At 40.7% G+C, this 8,290-nt stretch overlaps 1 pseudogene; it reads right to left on the bottom strand.

Annotated features, from left to right (window-relative positions):
- Positions 1-716: 716 nt before the first annotated feature.
- Positions 717-2,164, bottom strand: LOC140531579 (elongation factor 2-like; annotated as a pseudogene).
- Positions 2,165-8,290: the final 6,126 nt, after the last annotated feature.

The following is an 8,290-nucleotide window of genomic DNA, read 5'->3' as shown; positions in this document are numbered from 1 at the left end:
AGCCCAGAAGGGAGATTGGAAAGTGCTGCATGAGACAGAGTGAGGTTTCTGATGGCGAACTTGGAGATAAAAGGACACAGTTATTGATTAAGTTTTACAAATTCCTGGGGCAGATAGAGTAAATTCACCAGGAACTCTCTGGGCAATACTAAGAAGCTAACTGGCTGGGCAGAACATTGAGACAATCCTTTGCCATTACTGTGGTCTGCTTTGGAAGGAAAACCATTTTTCCAGAGGGGAGGTTTCAAGGAAGTGGCTAAAGAGAAAGTCACTCCCAAAAGTGAAGCTTAGGCCAGACCACAGGAAGGTTGGAGAATAGGAGTGACTGACAGTCATGCTGGTCTGCTCACTACCATCAGAATAATATGGTTGCTATACATATATTTTACAAATAAACAAATATACATACACTGGAAATGCATACTCAAACAATTTCTACTTATAATGATGAAACCGGAGACCACTGGGTTAGACAACAGTTTAGGTAAAAAAATCTGAGGATTTTTTTTTGGAATTATTTGGTTTTCTGATTTTTTTTTTTTAAAGGAGACTGCAGGCTCAGTATGAGCAAACAGGAGGACATAGCATTCAAAAAGGTTAATTCTACCTTGGGCTGCCATGGAAAAAACAAAACATTCAGAAGAGAGGAAAGGACATTCCAATTTAAATTTTCCCTAATCAGACAATATCTGGAGTATTGTGATCAGTTCTTCGTGCCATATTTTAAGAAGGGTACTGACCAACTCCACAAAATCCTACTCTGACCAACAATTATCACAAGGCACATTTTCAATGGGTTCAACATATCAGCACATCATCAGAACTGTCCTCTGAATTTGCTTCAGGTAGAGATCTTCCTTCTTCCCAGGGGTATCACTGGGTCCCATGATTTTGAACTTTAGGCTGGTGGAAGCAAGACCAGAAAATACTCAGCCAAAAACTTAGAATCTGTCTTTGTCCAAAGTTGGCATCATTTTGGAGGTGTACATCATCAAGGGACCTTTGGGGTCACAGCTTTTAGTACCCATAGCAGCCTCATCATCAGGGGGACCCTCATATAACAGTTCACAGTAGTATTTCTGAGCAGTTACAGGGGAAGGCAGGTGGGTGGTTATCTTTTAGAGAAGTGCATCTCTAGCAGGCAGCCAATGTTTCATCACAACCTTCAGAATTGGTTTTCCCTCTTTGTCTTTATTCTCACTATCCAAGTTTTGATGTCAAGTTTTTCAATCAGTTTTGCAGTCTCCTCCTTCGTAAAGGTCATAATTGCATCAAATACCTTGAAGACTGGATCTAGAATGAGTTGGCAGAAAGTTCTAGGCAATTTCTTTCTATCAGGGCTAAGAGCAGATTTGCTAAATTTCTCATTAGCGGGATCAAAATAGCAGTCACCCCAAAATTTTTTCATCATGTCCTCTATTTTTTTGGCTTGTTTGGCTGGTCCCAGCTGACTCTCACCTTTGGCAGAGAGTTTAGCCGCATACATTTCTGCAAACTGCTTCAGAGTACAGACCCAACCATGAAGCCCAGAGACAAACCCAACAGTCCCAAGGACTACATCAATCATGATGTTTCCCATTGGATCACTCTTGCCCTCTAGATAGGTGGAGATAATAACATTCATGTTCTCTACAATTTGCTGAAATGTCTGACACAGTTCCTCTGGCTCCAGCTGCAGCTCAGGTAGGGCTTCATTCATGTTGTTCATCATCAGGACAGTGTTGATTCTCTCAGCAATGGTCTGGCAAAGTACAGTATGAACACACCCACCAGATACACAGTCAACCACAACCATCAGTAATACGGAGTGCAGTTGTTCCTTCTGATGAGAAGTCAACATGTCCAGGTGAGTCAGTGAGATTGATAAGGAAGTCAGAACCATCTTTACTTGGCTTGATGAAGTTCAAATCATTTTCTGACAGCTGATAGAAGAGGGAGATAGATAGCAGTTGACTTAATAGTGATACAACATTCCTGTTCATTTTCTTGCCTTAGTGAACCATGTCTCACCAGCAGAGGCTGAAGCAATACTACCAGCTTTGCCAACCAGGGAATCTGTCAAGGTTGACTTGCCACGATCCACATGAACTACTGCAGACATGTTTCTGATATTGGCCTTTTTGTCCATGATGGCCAGGATCCGGTCTACTGTAAAGTTCAGCATGGTGGTAGAGGGTGGATTCTCCCACTTGCAATCAAACTGGGGGGAGTCACTCTGAGAATAGTGGTGGCGAATACGGAAGAGACTCCCAGGCTTTTTAGCTTGATGTTTTCAGCAGTATTATCAGATGCCTTCCAGAAGGACAAAAACAGCATCAAGGTCAGCTACTGCAGTGATGGTAAATTATTTAACTTGAAAAGGCTCCAAACCAAGATGAAAATGGAGGAAAAATTGTTTCATGATTTTTTGTTCCCAGATGATTATGCACTCAATGCAGCCCCTGAGGCTGATTTGCAACAGAGTATGGATTAATTCTTTGTCACTTGTGCTAGTTTTGGCCTGACAATTAATACCAAGAAAATAGAGGTTCTCCACCAGCCACCATCACACCATCCATGTGTGGAACCATTGGTTACAGCAAAGGAAGAAGTTAAGGTCACTTGGTTTGGCAGGATACTTTCCAGGGAAGTACACATAGATGGTGAGGTTGACACATGCATTGCCAAAATTAGCTCAGTGTTTGGGAGGCTCCAGAAGAAAGTGTGGGAAAGAAGTATTAGACTGCCAACCAAAATGTTGGACAGGCCTCATTGTGGTATGCCTTTGAAACCTGGACAGTATACCAACTCTGTGCCAGGAAATTGAATCACTTCCATTTGAATTGTCTTAGGAAGATTTTGAAGATCACCTGGCAGGATAAGGTACCAGACACTGAGGTCCTTTCTCAAGCTGAACTGGCAAGCATTCAAACTCTACTTCAGAGAGCTGGCCATATTATTTGAATGCCAAACCTACATGTGCCTAAAAGACTCCTTTACAGAGAACTCACACAAGGCAAGTATTCATATGGAGGTGAGAAGAAACAATACAAGCACACTCTCAAGGTCTCTCTGAAGAACTTTGCAATCGAATGTGAGAAGTGGGAGACATTGGCCCAGGACTACCCAGCATGGCATGTCCAAATCAAAGAAGGCACTGTACTTTAGGAACAAAGCAGAATTGCAGTAGCTCAAAGAAAAATATGTGAGATGCACAAAATTAGAGATAGCTTCACTCCAACTGTTCATATGGACTATTTGTGCCTGACCCATGATGGAGCCTTCCCAGTTCATATTAGTCCACTCAGTCATAGTCAGACACACCTTACCTTGGCTCTGATACAGTGATGTCATTTTGGTCCTCTTCAAAAAGCAATCACCATGAAAGATTCCACTAGGCTGGAAAGACATTGAGTATGGCTCCTCTACTTAGGATCTGTTATCTACAGATATGAAAATGCTACAAGAAACCCCTACAACACTCCAAAAAAATAAAGCAAAGAAAGTGAGAAAGGAAGGAAGGAAGGAAGAAAAAGAAAAGAAGAAGAAAGAACGAAAACAAAATAAAACATCTTATTTCTTGTGAGTTGAGCTCAGCACTATCACAATTTTGGAAACAGGAGAGAGATCTTCCCCATACTTTAGAGACATAGGGCCAAATAATGAAATTGGAGTAAACTACACAGCCAATAATTGAATAACCCTAAAGAGTTTTCTTTTTTTTCTAAATACCCTTTTCCTATGCCAAGGGAAATGAGTGTGAAGCATACTCAGTGGCAGAGAACAATGGAGCCTTTGCTTAGAACTTTCCCTTTGGATTCCACATATAAATCCTAATGTAGGTGGAGGGGAAGAGGTGTGGCTTCACCAAGATTTTAATATGAAGGAGAAAAACCCTCAATTTGCCAATATAGCTATATGAAGATGTATATGCATATGATATACATTTTCTAACAATTAACACCAATTCATTTAAATTTATTGTTGGTTGACTCACAAAATCTGACACTTAAAGTTACAAAAGTACTAAATACCAGACGTGCTTATTATATCTTATTAAACAGAGGTACAGAACCATGGAGGCAAGACGTTATGGAAAGCACTGCAGCAATCAAAGTGGCGTTGACCTTAGTAAAAGCTCTTAACCTCCCAGTGCCCTAAACAACTCTCCAAAATGATATTTTATAGAACTGCCAATCTGCACCACTGGAGGGAGTTTCCTTACCAGGAGTTCTCCCCGTAATAAAATCATAGATCCAGAAAAAAATGAGAGTAATTTACACATGATAATTTCTTTACTAGGTCAATTTGGTTTGTTCTAAGACTTTAACTGGAAAGAATGAGTTTTCCTTTCTGTAACTTCAGACACTCCTCAATTTTGAGGAGTAAGAAGTTTTTGGTTTTTTTTAAAGGGCTTGTCAAACTGATAAGAGGTTGTAAATCATGACTTGTATCAACTTTACCCAGTTTCACATTTGTGTATAGTGATTCTGAAATTGCCAATGAAGCCGGGAATGTTCCAAATTCCATCTAAATTGTTGACCACCTTTGCAATTTACTAGAGAGCCAGATGTGTGAGCAGAGTGGTAACACTGCTGTGGCTATACACACAAATGATTAAAATGGCCAAACTGAGAAGCATTCATTTCCTCCTGAAGGCGTTAGAGAGCCGCTGAAGTGGCACAGTCAGATCTGTGCTTTAAAAAGATTATTTTGTCAACTCTGTGAAGGGCAGTTTGGAGAGGAAAAAAGGGAGAAAGAAAGGAAAGAAGGAAGGAACTGCTCAAGTGCCTACTATGTGCTACACTGAGCTAAACACTTTGCAGATGTTTTCACATTTTATCCTCACAACAACCCTGAGACAGAGGTGCTACTATTATTATTACCATTTTAAAAATGAGAAAAGTGAGGCAGAAGGACTTGCCCAGGGTCACACAACTAGTGTCTGAGGCTGGATTTGAGCTCAGGTCTTCCTGGCTCTAGGCCAAACAGTCTCCCTATTGCACCACCTAGCTGCAGAGGACAAACAAAGGAAAAGACAGATACTCTATGAAGTCATGGTAATAGTCCAAGTGAGAAGTACCTGTATTAAGATGGTGGTCAGGCAAGTGGTAAAACGGGGGACTGATGTGAGAGATTCTACTGAGGCAGGATGGATATGATACAGCAAAGGATTAGATGCAAGATGGTGTTACCTTCAAAGACATACAGAAGTTTGGAAGAAGGCCAGCTTTAGGGAGAAAGGTAATGCAAAAAAAGAACTGAACTTCTGTTTTCACAAGAAAATATTAAATATACTAGAAGTCTTGAATTTTCTGGGAAGGCTTGGGAACAAATGAATTAGAAATTAGAAATCCACAAGGATGTGGGTGACTGCTTATTAACATATCCAAAGGCCAGCTCTTTAGATAAAATCCACAACTTCAAAGATCAGAGAAGAATTTCATTACTCTTCTTATGTAAATGGTGAAGGAACCCAAACAAGGTTTGGTTAAGGGAATTCCTTTAAAAGAATTTATAAAATGTCATTCTATAAAGAAAATGAGGAATGGGGCCCACATGGGGTGGGGTGAACCCTGGAATGCTGGCCAATGGGAGGGAGATGGGACATTAGAACTGAAAACAGGGCATTAAAAGGTCTGCTTTGGTCTAAAGAAATATATCAGTCCATTAGGAGCATTCATTCAGGAGGCAATGAACATAAAAATCAATAAAAGCTTTCCTGATTTCACAACAAATATTGTGATTTGTTTAGAGTGAGTATATTTCTCACGGTAACGAGTTCTGTTTTGGTTATATGTGAAATCTTGTCAGTTGGAGAGGTTCTAAAGGCAGTTGCTAATGTGTACCCAGAGTTCAGAAAATGAAATAGATATTGAGATATACCTCAGGATATTTGCATAGACATGATCATTGAACCTATGAGAACAATGAAATAAGTAGCCAAGACACATCAGTGTGTCCTCTTTGCCTATCAGAGCAAGATCCTCAGCTCAGTAACTTGCTCTAGCCTAGCTTTTCAGGCTCATGGCCCATTCCTCTCCCTTATCTGCTTGATGTTTCAGCCCAACTTCCCTGAGTTTGCCTCTGTAGCTCCTACCTCTCCATGCTTTTACATAGGACATATATGTATGTGTTTGTGTATGTATACATGTGTACATATATATATATACATACAAACACACACATATATGTATATAAGATAACTTATCTTTATAGGCCTTCTCCAGAACTGGAATAAATCTCCCCTCACTCTTATTTCTCAGAATCTCTAGTTTTCTTGCAGGCTCAACTGATGTATCATCTCCTATGGGAAGCCTTTCCTTATCCCTTTACTTGTTAGGGCTCTCTTTCTTTTCAAATTTTCGTGTATTTAATTATCTGTTTCTTGGTTGCATCTTCTCAGAAGCATATAAACTCCTTCAGGACAAGAATTCGTTTATGTCTTGTTTTGTCCTTATACCCACAGCGTCTAGCACAATGTCTTGCTTATAGCAGAACTGGAGTGGAGAAAGAGTGAAAGTGAGAATTCATCCATTAGGAATCTATTCTATAAATGAATAATAAAATTAAAATATTTCATATGACTTTACATGTATAATGGGAATTATGTTACTTGCCTCCTCAATGGATAAGGAAGGGGCTGGAGGGACAGAGAGAATTTAAAACTCAAAAGGAAAAGTAAATGTTAAAAAAAAAAAAGAATCAAGGTGAAAGGTGAAAAGAGACCCTGTACCAGGGCAGTGGTAATGGAAACAGGAGGGATGCTTTGAAGAAATGTTGAAGACTTAGACTCAGTAAAAACATAGGCAAGTGATTGGATGAGAATATAGTCACTGATATCACAAATATGGGAGACTGAATGAATAATGATGCCACGGGTAGAAAGTGAAGTCAGTCTGGAGAACTTGTTTAGGAGAAAAGATAATATGTTTCATGCTGTGTTTTGTGAGATATGATTCATTAGCACCCCTACTCTATTCCAATCAGTAGTCAGTTTGATATTTTACATAAATCATGTAGAGATAAGTAGATAATTTTACGCCTTTATAGCAGGCCTCAAACTTCAATTTAATGTTCACTTCTGCCAGGCCTAGAGGCCTGAGGGCTACCCGAGTCTTCTTACCTCACCTCCTGAGGTCTTCGGTTGGCCAAACCGGATGCTCGTATGAGAGAAAGGATGTTCCAGAGTCGAACAAGGGTTGAGCTTTATTTCAGGGTCTAGTTACAAGTGCAGGGGAATTCTTCCTTAGGAGGGAGCGAAGAATCTCCCAAGGAGGCAAAGATCTTACAATAAGAGATTGGAAGTAGAAGTATAAGCGGGGAGAGAGGGGGAGGAGAGAGAGGAGAGAGGAAAAGCGGAGCCTTGTTGTCCTGTCCTCTCCGCGCCCCTCCGCCCAAGAGAACTTTCAGGCTTTCCTGATCCTACTTAAACTCTCCAGCAGCATAGTTTGCATCTGAACACCGTGCTGTTAGATAACAATAGTGTGCCCAGATCCGGGACAATGTCGAGGGCGGGGAGAGCTCTCTCCCATCACGTTTCTCACGGGAAGAGGCGGAAATACACGAGATAGCTCGGTTCACCTCGATTCCCAGTCGTTTCCTGGGGGGTCTCGTGAGAACTCTAAGATTTAGAAGTTCCCACCTTTACCCACCTGAGACTGTCCACCTGGAATTGAGCTTCCATCCCTAGCACACTTCTTGTTTATCACTTATGAAGCTCATGTGCATGGCCACAAGAATCCTTGCAAAGATATCTCCATCCTGTGTTGCTCAATTTCATGTCCAAACCTAGGGTGGATGCCTTGATTCTTTGGAAAGTCCCCCGACTTGTTTGTGTACTTCCAGGTCACTCACTCTTGGCCAACATGAGCAGCTGACCATCTTATGATTCTTTTGTTAATTTTATTTTATTTTCACTTTTGTGTTTTCTCCCTTCCACTTTCCCTTCCCACACCACTGACAAAGAAAAAAAAGAAAAAACTCATTACATTTGTGTTAAGCAAATCAAATGTCCACATTTGCCATGACTAAAAAGAAAAAAAGAAAAGAAAATATGCTTCAACTTGCACTCTGAGTCCATCAGTTCTCTTTCTGGGGGCAGATGGAATATTTCATGAGTCTTTTGGAATTGTGATTGGTGATTGTGCTGACCAGAAGTCCTAAGTCTTTCAAAGATGTTTGTCTTTACAATAGGGTAGCTAGGTGGTGCAGTGGATAGAGTACCGGTGGTCAGGAGGACCTGAGTTCAAATCTCACCTCAGACACTTGACACTCACTGGCTGTGTGACCCTAGGCAAGTCACTTAACC

Source organism: Notamacropus eugenii, chromosome 3 (assembly GCF_028372415.1).
Source record: "Notamacropus eugenii isolate mMacEug1 chromosome 3, mMacEug1.pri_v2, whole genome shotgun sequence".
NCBI classification, from domain to species: Eukaryota; Metazoa; Chordata; class Mammalia; order Diprotodontia; family Macropodidae; genus Notamacropus; species Notamacropus eugenii.
This window is presented reverse-complemented; position numbering and strand designations above follow the sequence as displayed.